Here is a 23780-nt window from a genome sequence, read left to right on the forward strand (position 1 = left end):
CGCATAATAAAGTGCTTTAGAGTTACACATTAATTTGGAAAATTAGCATAAAAATATTTAGAGATACATATTTTAATGTGTACATTAGAATGCAAGTTGCTTTTGAAAAGCTTTTGAAAAACAGGTGGTTTTATGTGGAATATTTTTAATCAGTGCTTTTCTATCAGAAAGAGTACCAGTGGTTGGTAATGTTTTCTGGGAACCTGGACTATGAGAAAAGATACTTGTCTTAGTGGGAGGGGTAAAGGCATCCTTGATGAAACAGAGAGGAGACTAAGAGTAGGGTCATGGAGACAGGCTTGTCTCCATGAGATTTTTCCACTCTTGGATGATGAAGCTTATTATCCAAAACTATGACCATTTCTCAATAATCAAAAATACCTCTCCCCACTATGTTTTGGTCCATGTGCATTGCTATCATGCACATGGTCTTAAACTGATTTAGACATGTATAACTTGTAAATTCTTACTGGTAGAAAACGGGCCAACCAAGACGTTTGAAGAGGGTCAGGGCTGGCTAATCCTCTAGAAGCATGCTACTTGGTTATAATAACAGTAAGTTTCAAATCAATATCTTTCACACAAACTATTGAGTTTGTTTCTTTTTTAAACATTTATTTGGAAGCAGTCTTTGAAAGCCCACATGACTGGTTCTGTAAATTTGATAAGTTCAGCCTTCTGTCCTACTAGGTATTCTGACCATCACTTACACGAAACATTCACTCAAGTTGAGTGTAACAATGGGTCAGAGGTAGAGGCTGGGGGTCTTAATGGTCTATGTATGGCAACCGGAATTCTCCCCAACTAATGGGCTGGCACCTCATCCTTACGAACCAGTTCTTGAAATGCAGCCTAGATGTGTACACCCTGTTAATCCAAGGGTTAGAATTTCTCTAAAAATATTTTTGAATACTTTACCAATGAGAACTCATTTCTAATATTAACCATGATATTTAATAGGATACTAATTTTGACAACTTTTTTTTTTCTGACAATCACCAGGCTACTTAGTAAAGCATTGTTATTAATCTAAATGGGATAGCAGAAGCACAGGTAGAAGCCAATTCTAGAGTAAGAGTTTTTAAATTAAAAATGCTAGCTAGATTCCCTCGGAGTGTGAATTCCTGATTAGAGCAGCCATCTGCACATGCTTATTGCTTAACCACTTAACAAACCTATAATAGCATAATCTAGAGGGCTACACTGAAACATTTTAAAGTAAATTTTATTCATCTCACCAACAGCACACAGTTTTTGCCACTTTGGAATTGACCAGTTATTTTTTGCACTCTTGGCTCCATGGTTGCCTATTATCAGGGTATTAGCAATTCATCATCTTTACAGATTTCTTATTTCCTATAAACAAAGCTGGACCCAAATATGGATAAAATCTCCAGCCTTCAAGTTTTTCAAGTTAAACATAGATACAACCTTCATTCCCTAGTATGTATATGCACTTCGACTGATATGTAGTAGCTAATAATAGTAAGTCCTTTGTGGTTGTATATAATTGTCTCATTTGTCTTTGATTAAGCAAAGGATGATGTCTCATACCCATCAACGTGCTCAGATTCAAGAGTCCTCTGCTCATATTTTATCATCAACAGATATTTGTTTATGGAGGCTGAAACAAGATGTTAACCCCAGTGCCTTGCTTCTTAGAGTACAAATGTTGAGAATAAAGGAAATAGATATACTAGTTTGCTTAAGAGTTACACTGTCAAAGGCCAAGTACAAGTACTACCTTTAAATAGCTGGGTGTCCTGGGCAGCACTCTTACTCTCTCTGAGTGCCCATTTTGTCATCTGCAAAAGAGGACTGAGCCCCGTCTGCCTCAGTTGTCGTTGAGTTTAAGTAAGAAGACATATAACCTTCCTAAGGACACGTTTCACTCATAGAACTCACTAAAGCTATGAATTAAAAAATGAATTAACTACCTAATAAATGATAACTTGTCCTACAGTTTTTTCTCCCTGGCAATACAGTATAATAAACATCATTGTAATGCTGGATTGCAGTACAGAATTGACTCATGAATATAAATTGATTACATTATATCAGTTTTGCATACATACAATTTTGTTTTCAGGGCATTATTTTGCCCCGCAGAATATCAAAGTAACTGAAATTATTATTTCTTGATAGGATTTTAGCATATTTTATTTAGATTAATTTTATAAATTCTATGTGTTCAAAAGCATCATCTCGTGTCCTCTTCATTAATAAACAATTATGAAAATGAGTCACTCTCTTCATTAATTAATGGAGTCTTTGCTTTTAACTCATATAAATTGAACAGAATTTTACTGAATTAATATGAAATCCCTCACCTTGTATTGATAATGTTGAATAAAAATATTTCTTCAAAATATTTTGGGATAGCTGTTTTGTTCTAAACAGCGTGTCAGAAACCTGTGATTTCATTTAATCCTCACATCAGCCCTTCAGGGAAGGTATTACTGTATCCACTTCATAGATGAGAAACTGAGTATCATAGACCTCTGTATCCTTATTCACACACATTGCAACTCATTGTCATCAGATTCTGCTGTTGTCTATTGAAAGTTCACCAGCAAATGTTATTAGTGATCCTCTATTTATAAACGCAATGAGCATTTTGCGTTCTAGCCTTACCTAACCTTGGCAAAATTTAACACTGTGATTACTTTTTTTTTTTGAAAATCCTCTCCAATTTCTTCCCCTGTCATCATTCATCCCTGCATTTCCTCCTACATCATTGGTCATTGGTCAGTTTCCTTTCTGGATCCTTCTCCCTTCAACTTTCCTTTAAATATTAGGATTCCATGAGGGTCTGTCCTCATCCCTCTTCTCTCTCTTTCTCTGTACACTCTTCCTCCCCAGTCTCATTTACTCTAATGACTTCAGTAATTGTCTCTATACTGACCATTCTCTTATCAACCCCTCCAACTGAGATCCCACCCCAGAACCCTGACCCATGTTTCCAGCTGCTTTCTGGCACTGAATGCTCCACAGGCACTTCAAATCTACGTATCCCAAACTAAACTCTATCCTTCCATAGACCAACCTCCCACCCCCAAGCACCACCAATCACAGGTACACACACACACTCATATGTGCACACACCGCTCTACTCTGAAGTCTATCTTCTTTCTCTAAATTCAGTTTTAATGGAAGATACCATTATCCACCTGATTTTTTCTCCCCCAAATTTACAACTCATAAATCTAAGCACTGGTCAAATTTCAACTCCATTTTTCCCATCTAATATTGTACAAATCATTGCCTCTACTCCATTCTGACTGCTACATTCAGCCACTAGAAAATGCTTAAACTTCTTAACTGTTTTCCCACATCTTCAGGATAAAATTTTTAGCATGAAATCTACTCATGTTCCCTAAACATGTTTAGTCATCAGAAGCAAATGCATTCTTGTAAAATGTCCAGAGTCAATCTAACAGGCCATCTGAGAGAGGAGTGGGTTGTTGTGAATCTCTACTTTTTAACAAGCCCCAGATCTTATTAAACAGACAAATTTGAGAAATAATAACATATAAGTCCATTTCTAGTCTGATAGCTGCCCAATATTTACTTTACATGCTATCAATATTTAGCTCACCAACATCTAACATCATATTATTTTGCCAAATGAGCATAAACCTAATCTGTTGTCTGACTCCAAAGGTCATGATTTTATTACACATCATACAGAATAACAAAAGAGTAAAAGTAGACTACATTAGAGAAGGAGAATTTAGTGTCAAATCCTCGGAAGCTGGTGGTGGGTGGGGACATTTAGACCTATCACTCACTTTATTTCTGTGGCGTAAGTGTATGATTCATTCATACGTGCAGAAAACGTGTTAATACCCACTATGTGCCGGTTATTCCATAAGCACTAGAAAGAGAGTGATGATCAATACAGACACATTTCCTGTCCTTATGGAGATCCTATTCTAGTGAAGAAGACAGAAAATAAACCTCTGAATAATTGTGATGATAATTACACATTGCAGTGAGTATTTTGCAAGAAAGAAGATGCCTGTGAAATGCCCAATGAAATGAAATTTATGAATCTAGGTGCTCTATCAATATAGGGAGACATACTTCAAGTAGCCAAAAAACTCACTGAGGAGGTGATATCTAAACCAAAGGATTAAAAGATACTGCCATGTGAAGAGCCATTTGGAAAATGTTGGAGGTGGGGGAAATGTCAGGGTCATGGAGGAAATGTCAGGGTCAAAATCTCTGAGCTAAGAGAGTTATGTGTGTTCAAGGAATTGGAATCAGTGTGTCTGGATCATCCTGAGCAAAGCAAAGAGTAATCTGACATGAGGGTGGAAAGAAGAGAAGGGTCAGATCATCCACATCACCAGGTACAGATGAAAAATTATCAAAGGATTTGGTGCATTTTTGACTATGCTACACTCTGGATTATCCATTTGGGGCATAGATATTTGTGCCAATGTTTCAATAGTGGGATAGCCCGCACTCCAGCATTCATTAAAAGGTTATCCATAGAGGAATCCTTTTTATAACTGTACCAAGGAAAGAAACTTTTTGCTTAATATTTCTTATTTCATAATTTTCTTTGTTTTTTATTATGGTTGTATGCAGCATTTGTTATGGAATACTCAATTTGCAACTCTGATTAAAAAGGATATACCACCAATGGTATTTGTATAGTACAAAAAGATTGTTTGTCTACATGTGATTTAACATATCTTATATGGGACTAGTTATTAAGATAGGAATTATTATTTTATGAAAAAAAGTCAATGTGGAAAATCAATGGATACTAAGACCAATAAGCAATAATAGTGTAAAATGAGAGATATTCCTTGACAATAAAAATCCTCAAGTCATAGAGAAATAATTTTATGAACACATGGTTAAGAATCCAAAAGAGAAATTCTCTTCATATTAATAAGGTTTGACAAAGATAGCTATGCTTGTATTTGATCAAAATTGGAGACAAAGCTTCTGAAGGGGCGTAGTTTTTGCAGTGGTAAGAACAGTTCCAGCTTTTGGGAGGATACTTTCATACTCTGTGCAAGAAAGAAAACAGGTAGAGACAGAAAGAAGAGAAAGATATTATTGTAATGTGAAACTTTATCTAGAAGTCACATTTTGAATTTAAAAAAATTACTTGTAACAAATACACTTTAAAATATAATATACAATATCTGTCTCAGGAAGCTATATTTTCAAAGGTAAATTTTACCCCAAGAATACAGAGTGATTAGCATTCACAAATGTTCTCGTATAATATAAGTCATTTAAGACAATGACACATCTATGCAATTTGAAGACGTTGACTAACTTTCAGAGACCTTGATGGGGAAAAAACCATCCATTACAGAGACTTCTATTTTCATATCTATAACGTTCTATTAAATATGAGACCACTTGAAAAGAATAAGAAAAACAAAACCTTCCTGAAGTCCTTTGCTTATTTAATTAGGAAAATCCATGAAACTCTATGTATTAAATCATTTTTAGATTCAATTCTCATTGGAACTTCAATATTGGAGAATTATTTAATATACCAAAAGAAAAAAAGAGAATTTAATAAATAGGTTTTTATTTTATATACTTATGGAGTTTTCAGCATTGTGCTGGATGTTGTGGAAAAAAGAGGTTGTGTAATAGTCAATTGCTGCCTTTAAGGAAATTACAGTTTAATCAGGGAGTTGCATTAGCTCAATGGGAATAATTATGGAATGATACATTGAGGAGTGGCAATGATTTAAAAAGTTTCACAAAGCAACTAAGAAAGGTTGATTCTTAGCAAACAAGTAGGATTTTGAAAGGCTTGAGAAAATAAGGAAAAGAAGATGAACATTTCTTGAGTCCTATTCGGTTCTGGACACAGCACTAAATGCATCTTACATATTTTTAAAAAATTTTTAATTCTCATAGCAGCCCTGGGAGGTAAGTAAAGTTATTTCCAGTTTGAAGTAGAAGATCCTGAAGCTTAAAGAAGTGAGCTAATTTGCCTGTGGTCCATAGCTTGTAAATGGCAGCCACCTGGTTTGAATACAGACCTCTATTGCTCCAAAGCCTGTGACACTCTCCCAATCATAATATTCCAGAGGTGAGAAACGCTAGGTTGAAAGACAGAGGCAGAGAAGAGCGTTCATGTGAGAGGGAAGGGGACACAAATCAGTGTGACATGACCCCCTCTAGTACTTCTGATTTCAGAGGAGTTCTTGAGCCGATTTTACCTCTTTAGTGGAATAATTTCCATAAACCAGTCTCCTCCAACTCAGTCACCAGCCTTACTCTGCATCCAGGTGCATCCTTGAATTCTTTTGCATCCTTGCTGTCTTACCTAATCCCCTAACAAACTCTGCTGTGTCCATCTCAAATGTCTATCTACCTCTGTTTGTGTCTCTATCTCTGTCTAAACTCTACTTAAACATTTATATCTATCTCTATCTGTATCTAAATATATCTGCATATCTTTGTCTCTATATACCTTATCCTTAAATCTATTATCTTTCTATTTCTATGTCAGTGTCTCTCTCTGTATTTCTATCTCTATCTCATTCTATAATGATTTCCATATTGATTTTTATGTGCATATGTATATCTAAGTCTCTATTTAAATACATATGTATATAGGTCCACCTCTAAATCTGTCCCTGCATCTACATCTATGTGTGTACCTATACCTACACTTATTCCTAAACCTGTACCTATACCTATATCCACGTTCATCTTAAATCTGTCCTCAGTGGAATCAAGTGAGTCTAAATCATCATCATCGCATACTTGAATTGCTGTGATAGTCTCCTAACTGTTCTTCCAACTGCTATTCTGGTACTTCTGTAATCCTTTAAACATGTAAATTACTTCATGCTAATTTCAAAAGCTTCCTATGCCTTCCCTTACACTAAGAATAGTATCCCAATCCCACCCATGGCCAACTGACTCTACTTTTACTATCTCACATCCTCACAGTCTCTCCCTCTAGTCTTCAAGCTCCGGCTGCACTAGCCTTCACTCTTCTCTCAAACACAGCAATCATTTATGCCTCAGGGTTTTTGTGTGCTGTTCCCTCTGCCTAGCGTGGTCTGCTCTTAGAAGTTATCATTTTAGTTTCTTCTTGTCACTCAGGAGTCAGTTCAAATGTCACCTCCCGAGGGAAGCTATCTTCAGTCACTCAACATTATGTCAGAGACCCTGTGCTAGGTTAAAGATGGCCTGTGTGCCTTGGCACTTCTCCATCGAGGGCTGGGGGCCCACGGAACATCTCCTTGAGTCTAGGTGGGCTCTGTGACGGCTCACATATAGAGAAGTTGCTAGACTCTTCTGGGCCCCGGCCTTTAGGGATTGGCAACTGTCACTCACAGTTAGAGAAGCAAGTTACCATGTAATCAGTGTGACTGCTCTCTGACTGCCACACTGTAAGGAAATGAAGCCATGCTGAGAGACAGGATGAAATGGCGAAATGCCACGTGGAAAGAGGAAAGGAGGAAGAGGTTAAGGAGGGAGGGAGGGAGCCTGCATCCTCGACCTGTGCCTGAAAAAGCTGTTTTTGAAAGAGGATGTTCCTGTCCTGGCTGCCACTGTATGGATCACAGACAAACCACCCAGCTGAACCCCTCCAGAATTCTCAATCACAAAACCTGTAAACAAAACACAACATCGTTTTCAGTCGCTAAGTATCTGAGTGGTGTGTGACACAGCACTAGTCAGGCAGACACATGCTGAGTATGGTCAATCACGTTGCCCTTTTTAATTTTCCTGCTAGTTAACACGGCCAGAAATGTCCTTCCTTCTTCCTTTACTCTCTCCTTCCCTTCCTTCCTTTTACTTTTCTCCCTCCTTCTCTTTCTCTCCTTTCTTCTTTCTTCTTGATTATATGGCTACTGTCTCAGCTTTTTAGACAACGAACCTCACTGAACAAGAACTTTGCGTATCTCCCATCGATCTCTGTTATGTAGAAGGGTGCCGCACAGATAGCTGGAATCAGTAAATATTTACTGAATGGCTAGGATAAGCCCAGGCATTTAATTATATCTACATGGGGTCGGTAGTCACTCTATCAACATTATGGCTACCATCCTTTACATGAATCAAGAAACTCATGAAATCCTGCCAAAATAACTCCAAATACACATGGGGAAGAAATACGTGACATACACTATCCTGTAGTTTTACAGTGAGATGGGTTTCAGCGGAGCGGGATGCCAGAATTGGCTGGGAAATTATGCTTCTCTACTGATTTTTGATATTAGGCTTCCGTGGGGTTACTGGTGGTTAGCTCAGGGCTGTAATGATCTTCAAAGGTGGAGGAAACATCCACAGATTTCGAAGTAGTTTAAAACACATCGTTTGGCTCCTCCGTACTAGATCTTGTAGCTGGCAGAGTCCCAACCCCTTTTCATTAGCTCCATGGTGATCTGGACCAGGTCACGTGGATCCTGGCTGCCCGCTGCCTCTGATCCGAGGAGCTGCTCCACTGCTCATAGGTGACTCTTCACAAGGGCAGGGCTGGTACTGCTCTCCAGACACCAACTCCGGGCCACTTGAGAGCTCTTGCTGAGGAGAAGATGAGGTTTTAAGTCCTAAGAAGAGCTGCTTTCACATCTTCACTCATTGTGCTTAGTACAAAGACGGCAAAGGGGGCAGAGCCGTAGAGCGAGGCTCCTGCCACCCAGAAAGTGACCAGACTGAGCCTGCACTGGAGTCACTTCCTAGGGCGCCCACCCACTCTGTGCTGCATTTTACCTCCAAGGAACTCCCTCCTGCCTCCACAGGCACAGAGGTGAACTCTGCCCTACCCAGATTCCAGCCTCTCTGGCCCTTTTTTGGATCCTTTAGCATGTGGGATAACTTCCAGGATCAGGGCTTTTCCATCGCCATTCACTCTGACTAGGACCTTCTTAATCCTCACTTTCCTCAGCTTACTCAAAATCAAGGCCTCAGCTTAAACACTCTTCCCTTCTTCTGGGCGAGGTTGTGTATCTCTGCTGTACACTTTTGTTACATCTTTTGTAACTGGGAAACATCTGTATTTAAACAGCTAGCTCACTGTTTCATGTGCTGTCTGTGATTCATCAATCGATCCATTGTGTTAAGTGTCCTCCGGTGTTAGGCAGTGAGCCCGACAAAGGCAGAATCAGGCATGTTTTGTCCTTTTCTGTATCCAGAGGACTTGTGATTCCAAGCACAGAACAAATGTTCAGTACTTAGTCATTGAATGAATGAATGAGTGAATGTTTGATGGGTGATGTGTTGTAGGGATGTTATCTTGTATTGATTTTTCCCCCTTTGGATTTGAAACAATACATGTGCCCCTAGTAAAAGTGGGAGACTTCATACCTAATTTTTTTTTTCCAACCTCATAGATGATTGATCTATTCAACTGCAGACTTTGTTGCATCCTGTGTTCTAGACCAGTCATGATTTGAGGCAGGAGGTGCTTAAGAATTCACATTTTTTTATTCATAAGTTTATTACTAAGTTATCTTTCCTAATAAGGACTCTAAATACCTCAGTGCTGAATGCTGGGGCCCCAAGTGCATCCTTTTAGGGTGCTCCATTGCGATAAAGGGAATCTGGCACACTCAGTTCTAGTCTGAGTCTTGGCTGCATGTTCCAATTATTGAAACTTATTTCAGTATCGAGCTCAGCCTATGGTATATGGCACACACTCAATAACTGGTAGTCAACTTGTACTCAATAATTGGTATTATCAGTGTGATGACTGATTATGAGTCAATGTTCTAATCATCTAGACAGTCCTCCCCTCTCCTTGTGAGTTACTTATATTTCTGTCAAGTCCCTTCAAACAGGTCCAGAAATCTTCACCCTGACCTGGATCCACAAATCAGGCTTCCTTCTCCTTATTCTTCTGATGCTACCCATTTACTTCTCTTCCAGCAACAACAGAGCATTTGCACTGGAATTCCATTTACTGAAGCTCAGCTCATCTGTTGGAAACCTCCAGCTACTTTTCGGATCACTGTCTTAGCAGATCATTTTGTCTGAGATTAGAGTTTATTCTGACCCTTGGATATCATTGTTGTGATCTCTTATCTGGAACGCTAATATTAGAACCACTTCGTCTGAGCATCTCTGATCTATTAACAGTTAAAAGCCTAGATTCTAGATTCAGACAGATGAGTTTTGAAGAACGGATCCTCCAGTTTCTTGCTGTGAAAACTTGGGAGAATTATTTAGTCCCTGAGTGTCTCTTTCCTCTTTTGTAAAATGAAAATCAATAATAGTACCTACTTCCCAGGGCTGTTGTCACGATGCAGTGAGATGACATGATAGTACGAGACTATTCGCAATCCTGTTCTCCCAGGTCTGTCTACCTACCTGCGACCATGATTTCTTGTTTGGTCTTTGATCTACCCCAAGTTTCTGCTCGATATGACTGGTTCAAGTACTGTCTCAATATATTACCTGAAGGCAAACATTCATTACTGGTCTTCCGGCTCTTTGGGAGCTAAAGATGGCATGGAAAACAATATTTTAAATACTATTTGCATAGGATAGGCTGATCACAATACTAAGTATAATTTTTGTGGGGCAATCTCTCAGATAAACTAGACTCTGGATTTCTTTTTTAATTTAAAAACAATATGAATTAAATTATTATTTTTAAAAGCTTTATTAATGAGACTTCTGCTTCTAAGAGATGGAGTAGGCATACTTTCCTTATCACCACACTAAGTATAATTAGGAATACTGAACTATATGTATATATAGTTCATTTATATATATAGAGAGAGAGATATGATTTTCCCCCTTTGGATTTGAAACAATACATGTGCCTCTAGTAAAAGTGGGAGGCTTCATACCTAATTTTTATATATATATATATTTAAAACTAATATAAGAAGACTCTGAAATACAGGAAGAAGAAAGCAGACTGTCAAGGAAACTTAGGAGCTAAGGAATGATATGGCAGTTAGTTACCCAGGTTTCCTTTTTGCCTCCTGACTCAGATCTGATGAAGCCAGCAACCTGGGTATACCAGCCAGCACAGACAAAAATGGCCCTAATGAAAGCCTGCTCTTTCTAGCCAAAGGACAGGAAAAATGGAAGCCTAACAAGACAGAAAACCTTTAGACACTAACTTCTCCATTCCAGCTAACCAACACAGAAAAAATCAGCAAAGGCTGAGTGGGAATCCACTTGAGGATACAACAAGGAAATATAACACCCCTCCTGGGATGGAGTTGGAGAAGGTTAGGTAAGGAGCTAGAATTTTAATACCTACTGTCCTCTCACCCAGTGTCAGAACAGACCACATGGGAGCATGGATTTCTACTCATACTTGGCAGTAATGCTCCCAATCTCCACTCAGGAAGGCTAATGGAGAATAATATCTTCCATCATCACCCAGGGGTAACGAGGCCATCCCCACTGCTGTCAGTGGAGGCAACATAATGAATCAGAACTTCCACCTCTGCCCAGCAGTAATGAGGAGACTTGCCCAACTTGAGTGTCAATAGAGGCTAAATGGCAAACCTGGAATTCAATTTCTATGTGCTGGTAAAGGAAATGGTACCTTCCCCTTTCCCCTCAACAGGTTATGCCCTCAAAAATCCAATTAAAAGTGAAGTTTATTAATATCAAGAATTACCTAACATAATTCAAAAATGTCCAGGTTTCAAGGAAAAATTGCATATCATATTAAGAATCAGGAAGATCTTAAACTAAATAAAAATATAAGCAAGAAATGCCAATGCTGACATGACAAAGATACTAAAATTATCAAACAAAGATTTTAAAGCAGCAAGAGAAAAAATGTTTTAATGACCAATTATCAAAGTGCTTTTGACAAATGAAAATATAAAAAAGTCTCAGCAAAGAAAGTCTCAGCAGGGAAATGGAAAATAATGGAAGAAGAATCAAACAAAAATTTTAGAACTGAAAAATAAAATTACTGAAATAAGACAGCTCTCTGAATAGTTTCAATTACAGAATGGAAGGGACAGGGGAAATCATCAGTGAATGGAATATAGATAGAAAAATAGAACTTATCCAATCTGAATAGCAAAGATAAAATGGATTGAAAAAAATCAGCAGTCTTTGGGATCTGTGGAACTGTAATCAAAGACCTAACATTTTTTTTCTCATTTTTTTGTTTCAGTTTTTATTAAAGTGTAGTTGATTTACAATGTTGGTTTCAGTGTATGGCAAAATGATTCAGTTATATATATATATCTATATCTATACACACACACACACACATATATACATATATATATATACACACATTCAGATTCTTTTCCATTATAGCTTATTACAAAAAATTGAATATATTTCTCTTAAACACCTAACATCCTTGCCATTGGATTTCAAGAAAAAGAAGACAATGATGGAAAAGTTACACATGGAAATAATGGCCAACAATTTCCCAAACTTGTCAAAAGACATAAATCTCCAGATTCAGAAAGCTGTGTAAACTTCAAACAGGATAAGTTCAGAGGAATCCATGCAAACAAACATTACAATTAAACTTTTAAAAACTAAAGACAAAGAAAAAATCTTGAAAGTGGTCAGAGAAAAATGACCCATTACCTGTAGAGGAAAAACAAGTAGAATGAGAACAGATTTCTCATCAAAAGTGATGGAGACCAGAAAAAAGTGGCACAATATTTTTTTCAAGTGGTGAAAGAAAAGAACTGTCAACCTAGAAAGCTATACTCAGAAAAAATGTCCTTCAGGAATGAAAGGGAAATCAAGATATTCTTAGGTGAAGAGAAACTAAGATAATCTCTCAATCTCAGAGCTATTCTATAAGAACAGCTAAAGAAAGTTCTCTAAACAGAAAGAACACTAAAATAAGAAACCCTAAAAGTCTGGAGAGGAGGAAAGAACAAAATTAAGAAAATATGAAAAAAAATACAATAGGTTTTACTTCTTCTCTTGAGTTTTCTAATTTTTTTGATGATTGAAGCAAAAATTTTAGCGTTGTGTGATATGGTTCTAAATGTACGCTGAAGAAATATTTAAGACAATTATATTATAAATAGAGGAGTACAAAGGAACTTAAAGAGAGGGAAGTTTTGGGTTTATAATAGGTTTAGTTTGTACCTATAAATATATAAATATACCATTGTATGTGATATGAGATGATATATGTATATGTATCTGTATATATCTCACCTACATACATATGAATAATGCAATACCTAGAGTAACCACTAAAAAAACTACACAAATAGATAAGTCAAAATGGATTCTTAGAAAAATTTAAGTAACCCATTGAAAGGCAGGAAAAAGAAAACAAAAATAAACACCTGAGAGAACAAACAAAATGAAAATGAAATGGTAGGCTTAATCCTAAAGTATTAATAATTATAGTAAATGTAAAGGGCATAAATACATCAATGAAAAGACAGAGTTTGGCAGAGTGGTTTATAAAACATGACCCACCTATTAAAAAAAAGATATATAATGCAAACATTAATCTAAGGAAAGCACGAATAGATAAATCAATGTCAGATAAAGTAGATTTTAGAGCAAAAAAAAAATTACAAAAAAGAATGAGTAACATATAATGATAAAAAAGTAAACACACAAATGGACACAGAATGTCTAAATGTGTATACACCAAACAACAGATCTGCAAAATGTGTGAGGCAGAAACTGATAAAACTGAAACAAAACAATACACCCCCATTATACTTGGAGACCTCAACACCCCTCTCTCAGTGAATTATTGAAAAACCAGACAGAAAATAAGCAAGGAATAGAAGAACTCAACAGCACCACTTAACCAACAATATCTACTCAATATTTTTAGAACACTCAACAACAGCAGAACCCACATCATTTTAAAATACCTATGAATCATATCATAAGGTAGAAAGCCATAGAATATGCCTCAAAAATGTAAACTAATTGAAATTTTACTAATTGTGTTTTCTGACCACAATGGATCAAACTAGAGGTCAATAAGAGAATTTACAGAAAAATTTCCAAACATTAGGAACTAGGCAGCATATTTTAAATAATCCATGGGCCAATAGAATAGTTTCAGGAGAAATTTTAAAATGTTCATTTAATAGAATGAAAATAGAAATACAATTATCAAAATTTGTGAGACACAGACAAAGCTGTGCTGAGGAGGAAAGTTATACAGCTAAATTCACACATTAGGAAATTCCTCAAATCAATAATCCAAGCTTCCACTTCAACCTATAAAAAGACGAACAAAATAAGCCCAAAGCAAACAGAAGAAAAGAAATAGTAAGAGCAAAAATTTTGAACTTGGAAACAGAAACACAATAGAGAAAATCAATGAAACCAAGAGCTTATTCTTCAAAAAGATTAAAAAAATTGACAAACAGCTAGCAAATCTGAGGGAGGGAAAAAAAAAAAAGAAAGAAAAGAAAAGAATTGCAAATATTTGAAATGAAGTAAGGGATATCACCACAAACTCTGTAGGTATACTAAAATGTAATATGGAAATATTATGAATAATTCTTCACATACAAATATGACAACTTAGATGAAATAAATCACTTTATTCAAAAACACAAACTACCACTACATACCTACTATAAAATAGATTATGAAATAGATGACTGCAATTGCCCTGTAACTATTAAGGAATTTGAAATCTACTGCTAAGGGATTGAGTTTGAAGTCCTTATAAAACCAGTTAATACTGCTTATTTCATACAGATATGAATTAAGAATATAAGAAAAATCATACCAAGTGTCATTTTATGTTCTTTAGTAATCTGGTATTATATTCTGTGGTTTTTTTCTACTAAAAGCTTTACAGTTTTACATTGACATTTAAATCTATAGTGCATTTGGGGTTAATTTTGTATAGGTGTGAAATTAGTTCCCTTTTTGACCGGTAATTTAAGTATGCATCACTATCAGCTAACAAATCTGAACAAATAAATATCCAAGACCAAATAACAGTTGACTTGCAAGTCAATAGAACTTGAGATTCAGTTTTTATCTTTGTAACTACACCATGGCCATGACCTGTAAAATTGGAGACCAATAAAATGGATCATGCTGCTGTGATTCACTGAAAAGGGTTCAGAATAGGGACTCCTAGTCTAATTTTCGCATATTTTTATCTAATTATGTGTCTTACCTTGGGCAATCACTTAAATTCCTGAATTGGCAATTGGAAAAAGTAGCATAAGATAATTTTATGGTCTGTTCCTTTTAGCTGTAACATTTTTTGATTCAAATCCAATGTGTCTCATCAGAACTAGATTAAGGGGCAAGGAAGACAGGGTATTTTTGGCAAATTGGATTTTCCAATGATGATCATACCGATATTAATCTCATACCACACACTCTTCTTACAAAGTTATGCTGACAATCCTCTGTTGAGAGATGAAGTCTCTGGTCCATCTGCTCAAAGCTAAACATGTCTTTGTAACTGTTTCAACTATGAGAACATGGCAAAATTGATAGTTGCCTGACTTCTGATGCCAGGTTATAAAATGTAATACAGTTTCACCTGGAGCCCTTCTCTCTCCTCTCTCTCTCTCTCTCTATCTCTCTCTCTCTATATATATATATATGTGTGTGTGTATATATACACTTGTACCTTTGGAGATCTAATTGGCCATGTAAGTGTTAGAGCAGGCAGAGAGCAAGATATGAGCAGAGAAAGTGAGGCATGGGCCAAATGGCAGGAAACCATATACCTTGTGAACAATGGGGGTCCTTGAGCAGACAGAGAAAAGCAGGAACCTCCAGACTGATAAGAAACCATACATTTTGGTTTGATAAATTTCTTGGAGGTAGACAGAGAAAGGTGAGATAAGGCAGGAATCTCTAGCATCTGATGTAACCTTTGGCTCATTATGCCCTCATTAAAATAAGATTAGCCTTGCAGATAAGAAGTACCCATCATGAACTGACATCATGACATTTCCCATCAAGACTAAATAAGAACAATAGTCCATCCTCCCCTTGGAAAGGTGGAGCTGGGATAAAAATCAGGAAGTATGACCCCAAACGCCTCCCTATCCAATGAACGTCTGCCTATTCATTTTTACGCCCCATATAACCAGCTTGCCAAGGAAACTCAGTGCAGCTACTAGCCTGAATCTTTTCAGTCTCTCCTCGAGAGCATACTATCACTAAATAAATCCTTACTTTGCTTTCTTGACATCTATGTATTGTCTCTGAAAATTTTCTGTGAGGAGACAAGGACCTAACTCTCTGGTAACATGAGTAGTTCTGAAGAGGCCATGGTGGAGATCACAAAGGACACCAAATAAGGTTACAGAAAGATGCCTGAGGAGCCCCTGCTGTTCCCAGATACCCAAGTCTTCCCAGCTGCAGTTCCATACACATGAGTGAGGAAGACTTCATGACACTAGCCCTAGCCAGCATTCGTCTACAACTTCAGAACCACAGAGTTGAGGATGCTCTTAAATATCTGATCATATCAATTATAAGATCATAAATAATTATTGTTGTTTTAAGTCTCTAAGCTTTGGGGCGGATGATAAACATTTGCTCTTACTAGAGAGTGCCCACTTAAGGATTCCTAAAACATCACTGGAAATATAACAAAATGGAGAAAATTGTATTGACTAGAATGCCTTAGCATATATGAGTGTATGGATAAATTTATTGAATATAAATCTCACCAATATGAACCACAACATCTTAATAGCATCAATATTTGAGGAGTTCACATTTTACGTATTTGTAAAAAAAAAAAAAATCTAGCGTCAGAGGAGTAGGATAGCAGAGTCAAAATATTTGCTAATTGCAATTAAGACCAACACATTAGGGTTTGCTTGTTTTCATATAGCTTTCTGAGTAAGACTATATGAAGCAATGACCATGGGGGTGCCCATCATAGAAGGGGAACTTCTTCCCCTGCAGAATGCAAGAGCCCTAAGTTTTCATAGCTCCAGGGCATGGGTTCCCACTGCAGGCATGCATGGTTTTTCTGTGTGTGTGAATTTTCTCATTAGAGACACTAGAATTCCAATGAAATCCTGGTTCTGGATTCAAGCCATAGCGGTACCTAGGGAGCAGCCAGCTAAAGGGAGTAATATAATCTGACACAAATCTACTGCATCAGATTGTATCTATTGTGTCAGGTTGTATTATTGTTCAAAGCAATTCACTCCCATCTTTGTAAGGAGTTTATATGTCCTTGTCTTTGTCGTGTAACTTGCTAAGCCACAGTGTAAGTGGCATCTACTTTCCTGTCCCTTTGGTAGACTTGTCCGGTGTAATCTGAGTGAACGTGATGTGCGCCAGGTTGGAGCAGAAGCTGTTAAATATGATTGCCTGGTTCAGTTTAGTCTCTTGCCTCTGCTTTCTGCTCTCAGAATGTCACATTCCGGATAGAAGTTGCTCCTACAGTCTGGAGGTCTAACTGAGAAGACAGAACAGAGCCACCACTGGAGAAGAACTCTACTGGACCAAAGCCTTCATGTAATGTAAGCAAGAAATAAGCCTTTGTGTTATACGACACTGCGATGTTGGAGTTGTTTGTCACTCCAGCAAAGCTACCGAATACACACACGTATGGGGACGCTAATTAGATACGTACCCACCTAGAGAATTACGAGTATTGCGGCCTTTTACCCTTACACAAGAGGATTAGGTGAGTGTGTGTATGTATATTAACAGGACAGTCTGGTCTAGATAAATTAAATAATTTTATATTGGGTAATTTAGTTAGTGATGTTAAATAATCCCATAATAGACATAAGTAATTGGGAAAAGCTACCATTGGTGTGTTTGCACTTATATGAAAGCCCATGGAGTGAATTTAACACACAAGTCTAGGTGTGACAGTGCTTTTCAAGGTCAGCACTATACACAATTGGGAGGAAGACTCTGCTTTGGGCTCGTAAGGGGTTGTATGAATAAAGCCTGATTTCAAGTGACAGAAATGCAAATCACACTAGCTTAAGCACAATAACAATGATTATTAATATCATATCATTTAATGAAATGTTTCTGTGTGTACATGTGTGCTGGGTGTGTGTGTGTCTGTGTTGGAGGAGGACTATTAGTTGGCTTGAAAATATAGTTTGGGGCAGAGTTGGACTCAAGGTCTTAATGTCATCAGCATCTTCTGTCTGTCTCTTCCCTTCTGTCTTTCCCCTTTATGTTTATCTTACTCTGGTCCATCTCTATCACTGAACTGTAGCCCCCTTTGTTTTGACTCTATTTTTAAAGCTGAGGGTGAGAGGCCCCTGAGAAGCCACAAAGACTGAAAATAAGAGATAAAGTTGTACGAAGAAAAATTAGATTTGTATTGTCAGAAGAGGGAATAGGTGCTAGGCAGGCCAATTAAAAAAAAAATTTATCACGGGGAAGATCACTCAAAGACTGTGCTCAAGACAGCACAGATGTTTGCTAAGTTTCTTTTTAAGAAAAGTGGAAAAGGGTTCAGTGCAAGTCACCGGTTTTGCTAAGAGAAGTAAGCCACCTTGGGGCCAGAGCTGAATTGTTCAGGATGACAAAGGGGGAAAAGGAACGCCACCTTGTCCCAAGGAAACAAGCTCTCTGCTAAAGGAACATTCAGCAACTATTTTAAAATAGCAGTTTGAAGATGGGCTTGTGCAAACTTACAAGCTGGGCAGGGGGATCTCAGAACTGGCTTCAGCACTGTGTCTAGACAGTGCCTTTGGTTCTAAACATATTACAGTGCCTTGATATTCAAGATTGGAGTGGGAAGAATTAGTTCTCTCCGTCAAAAAGTGGAATCAGTTGGTCGCGAACTTTTTCCCACTTTGATTCTTTCGGTAGCATTGTGTGTGCATGATTCAGTGCCTTTGTCTTTATTGAAAAAAATTCAAATATTTAAAAAGCTTTTTAAATACAGTCTCCCAGGTGTCTGTTGCAGCCTGGGGCCCCTTTCCTTTCTTCTATTGTTCTCTTAATTGTTACTTCACAACAATTAGTTGGGAATTCATATGCAAATATATGCAAATGAAAAGGGGCTCAATGTATGAGATTTTTTTACTACTAGTTAATTTCTACTTTGGGATCTACTGATAAGATCTGCAAAACTGATTTTTTTGTACCCTTACTCCTTGGGGACATAAAAGAGAAAGGGTGGCATGAAAGCCACCTAAATATCTCAAAAGCTCTGCCATTGTTAAGATTCTTCTTTAGCTTGGAAAATGTTTTTTAATTATTTTTTCCCTTGTCTGCCTTGCTTTCGTAGAGAATGTTGTGTTGAAGCTTCCACTATTTGTTACTGACTGTTATTTAGAATCCAGACTGGCATTTGGAGTATTATAATCAATATGGGAATGGACTGGGAAAGGAAAGGAATAATTACCAAAAAAATTAATGAAATTTGATTGATTGATATTGAAATCAGTTTGAAAACATCACAAAATATGTATTAAATTAAATATTAAATAAACAAATCGACTAATTTATTAAATATTAAATATCATGACTGGAGGGAGACCTAATGGATAAACTAAAAATACTTCTAAGCTTCTGCGAAACATCAGCTCATTTGTGTGGTGGAGGGGGGTTAGCTCAAATCTAACAGTTAAGAGTTTGATTTTCCTTGATGTAATATATTAAAAGATGTCTACCGCACAGGGAACTATATTCAATATCTTGTAGTAACCTATAAGGAAAAAGAATATACGTGTGTATATGTATGACTGAAACATTATGCTGTACAAGAGAAACTGACACAACATTGTAATCAGTTGAAAAAAAAAAAAGATTTCTGCAAAATCTTTGCTGTTCTATCCTTAAGAGAGGGAGTTTATTTTCCAACCCTTGGAATCTGAACTTTGCCTTAAGTGACTTGCCTGACCAATGGATGCAGCAAAAATGGCCTCTGGGGCTTCTGAGACTAAGTCAAAAGGTGTCCTGCCGCTTTCACGGGGCTGAAAGGACACTTATCCGGGAACTCCCTCAGCGGCTCCTGCTGTAAGGAAGTACGATTGGACTGCGGATGAGACCTCATGGATCACAACCAAATTACCCTGACAAAAGACTAAGCCAAACTCCCAGCCAACACCAGCACCGACTTGCTGGCCCTGTGAGTGAACCATCTTGGAAGTGGATCCCCTCACACTGGTCAGGCTGCTCCAGGTAACACCTCATGGAGAGGAGATGGGACACCTGGTGAAGGGAGCTCTTCCTAAATTCCCCAACCACAGAAGCATGATCCAAATGAATTTTTGTTTTAAACCACTACATTTTGGGATAGTTTGTTACACATCAACAGGTAACAGGAACACTAGATATGGATTAAAAAGAACAAAGAGGAAAAAAAAAAAAAAACAGCTGTCTTTGCGAAAGCAGTCCTTTGCCAAGCTAAATAGGTGATCTCTTCACAGATGGTTTAAGAACAGGAAGCAATGACATCCAGTTTACAAATGCTAAAAGCAGCTTTTAATTGGTAAGGTTTCCTTCCCTACATTTAACCTTGGCTCTTTCCGTCTCTGTTCACCAGTGGAAGCCCTGGAGGAGAGGGAGGGGCACGCTGGTGAGGATAAATGTGCCGGCCAAGACTCGGATGTCCTCTGCACAACCTACAGATGCCTCAGTGACTAATCTTCATCTGCAGATAATTCAGAAACAGGGCAGATCCCTCGGATTTGAAAATGGGAACTAAACCTCATCCATCTTCTCCTGATGGCTAAACAGGCTATTATTAGCAGGCCAGATGATTTAATAGGCCGGGGATGGAAAGGCACATGTTGATAATTAAACACGCCAGAGTTCCATTCCAAAGCAAGTGTCCTTTAATAACATGACTAAGGTTTGTTTGCTTTTTAAACCCTTCTCTCCCACTTCCAAGACTTTGGAATGTGTTCAGGCATTGATGTAAACATTTCTGATACATAGAAATGATGTGTGTCAAACCAAAGCTCAGTTGTTTGGGCGACATGTTACATGGGATTGCTTGTCCTGAGTCAGCTTTATAAATTTGTACATCCATGAATTCTAAAAAGAAACTGATGCACTCCTTCAGCAAATAAGAACTGAGGTCTAATAGATTGTGGTAGAGTGATAGCACCGTGTTTCAGTGCTACCTCTGCCTGGGGGCTATTTGACCTTGAGCAAGACAGAGCATCTTTGGTGCCTTAGTTTGATCATCTAAAAGTGAAGAATACTTAATTCTAAGGTTCCTTCCAGCACTCAGGTTTGTTCATTCTAAAAATTTCATTGTCAAACTGACTCCTCCCAATTAAAAATATGTTTAGAGGGTAGTTGAGTTAATAGAATATGGATTATTTTTTGCTTTAAGCACGTGCATCGATATTCTCAGCCTTCTTTATTTACTATATTACCTGAAATTCTTTTTAAAAATATTGTTATTCGACAATAGTAAATAATTATCTTACTTATGACTGTGTGCCAGGCACTGAATTGGAAGCGTTACAAATGTAATCTGATATATTCCTTGTGACAACTAATTGAGATAAGATATAATTAGCTCTACTTTACAGATGAGATGTTTAGGTCTCAGCAACGCTTAGTGTTATAACAAGAGTGGTGAAACTGACTCAAATCCAGTTCCGTGTGATGCCAGAGCACAAACGCTAATGTATTTCTTCTACAACTCTTTATTTAAATGCTTACAGTCAGCATGAAGACCAACAGAGGGTTTTAAAGCAAAAAAAAAAAAAAATCTAGTATATGTGTGTGTGCATATACACACACATACACCAGAAACAACGTAAAATTGAAGACTGCAAAGTCAGCAAGCTCAGTGAGAAGGGAAGATGCCAGGGATGATGTTCATATTGATCTCTTGGGTGATTCTTTTCCATCCTCGGCTTGGAATAGGCTTCAGGGAGGAACTGAACTACAGTGCAAGGGAAAAAAATGAAATACTTTTCCAGAAGAATATTCTTCCTTCTCTTTTGAGCTAAGGCTGCTTGATGTTACCTTTGGTGCACGGCGGCACTTCCAGGAAAGGGACTTTGTTTTGTTAAGCTGGAGAATCACCATCTGGACATTGCTGTCTGTTGTCTGTTTCTGGAGCTGCACACTCAGATGCTTCCTTAACAATAGGCTTCCATTGTTCTGAGAGAGTCATCCCTGTGACCTTTCACTTAAATAAATGCAGAACAAATCCAAATCTAATCTTCCAAAGGTAGCATGTCTTTTTGACTCAATTAGGGCTCAAACTCAGGCTGAGTCAGCCTCTGGTGCTCCCCCCAGCACACAACCACAAGAGCTGGGCAAGCGGGAAATTTTGCAGAAATGAGTTCCCTAAATCAGTGGAGGGGTTTCCAAACATTTAGAACACATTTGATGGGTTGAAGTGATCCTGATTGAGGCCAGCATCAGGAAAGACTAGAAGCAGACAAGGAAAGGTGTACTACCAGATGCTATTAACCGCATTTCAACCATATCCACATGGCTTCTGTTATGAACTAAATCTTTGTGTCTTCCCCAAATTCATATACTGAAGTCCTAACATCCAGTGTAGTGGTATTTGGACATAGGCTTTTGGGGAAGTAATGGGGTTAGGTTACAAGTGTGGGGCCCACAGGATGGAATTAGAGTCCTTCTAAGAAGAAGAAAAAGATACCTTTTTCTCTCTCCCTACGTGCATTGATACTGAAGACATAGTGAAAATCCCTTGTCTGCAACCCAAGGAGAAAGACTTCACCAGAAACTGAATTGGATGACTCCTTAATCTTAAACTTCTCAGCATCCAGAACCATGAGAAAATGAATTTGTGTTGTTTTAGTCACCCAGTCTATTTGGTTACATCTGCCCAAGCAGACTAAGACAGCTACTCTTTACCATTTCTCTGCATTCTTCTCCTGGTTTTGGTATGTTTTGGCTTCCAATGGCTATCAGGAAGCTCATCTCTTGGAGAACAGCTCTTGGGAATTCTCCTGACCCTATTCAGATCAAGATAACCCTACAGTGTGATTTATCCTCCAGAGTTCCCCTTCAGCAACGGGGTCAGGAAAGCACCCTGTTCTGACTTCTCCTTTCCTGTGCTTCCTCCACTTCTTGACAGTTTTTCCTAAGATAGTTCCTTACTAAGTCACATCCACATGAATCTTGTCTCAGAGTCTGCTTCTGGAGAATCTGACCTAAGATGCTCTCTATTAAAAATGCAATGCTGCTCTGTTGACCTGGCTACCAACTGGCCTGTAAAGGTTGGACTCAGGGGATTGCAGGAAATTCATGAAGAATCCTTATCATGTCTTCACCTTTATGCTTAGTACAAATGCGGAAGATCTGGTAGACAGGTAGGGGTTTCTTTAACCTCTGAAACAGCCAAACTGAGTTAACTGCTTTAACCTCCTAGGGTGCCCACCCAGTCTACAATCTACAGTCTTGTCTCTGAGAAGTGCTCTCCCACCTCCAGGCTTACAGAGGTGGGCTGCCCCACCGTCCACATTCCAGCCCCTCCGGCATTCTTTCAACTTGAACGTGTGTTATATTTTCACGAGGGCTTTGCACATGCTGTTTGCTCTTCCACTCTGCCTGAAACTCCCTTCTAACCCCACCTCTAGTAATCCAGCTCTCCCAGAATTGTGAGGATGTTTTGGAAAACATGGCCATGTGTAGGAAAATATCTGAACCACTAAACCTGTGAAATTCCTCATGACTTACAGTTACCCTCCTTTTGGAAAACTACTGAGTCAGCTGCCCTGTTCTACAGATTCCAGGACCAGCTCTCTGCCCCCAGGGGGCGTGGCTTCTGTGTTTACTCACTGATTCCTCCCTCTGCCAACTGCTCCAGCTCTCATCACCATGTGGTTATTAAAAGGGCTCTTTTGTCAGCCAACATTCATCTCTGTCCTCGAACTAGCATCATTAGTATCACCTAATAGCTTATTAGGAAGGCAGATCCGTAGGCC

General features: G+C 38.0%; 1 long non-coding RNA gene across 1 annotated transcript; it reads left to right on the forward strand.

Moving 5' to 3' along the window:
- The first annotated feature begins 4276 nt into the window (after window positions 1-4276).
- Window positions 4277-21272, forward strand: LOC123619163 (uncharacterized). The gene is made up of 3 exons (XR_006727708.2): window positions 4277-4355; window positions 17286-17396; window positions 20399-21272. It is a non-coding gene; the product is annotated as an uncharacterized LOC123619163 (long non-coding RNA).
- Window positions 21273-23780: the final 2508 nt, after the last annotated feature.

This window comes from Camelus bactrianus, chromosome 2 (genome assembly GCF_048773025.1).
Source record: "Camelus bactrianus isolate YW-2024 breed Bactrian camel chromosome 2, ASM4877302v1, whole genome shotgun sequence".
NCBI lineage: Eukaryota > Metazoa > Chordata > Mammalia > Artiodactyla > Camelidae > Camelus > Camelus bactrianus.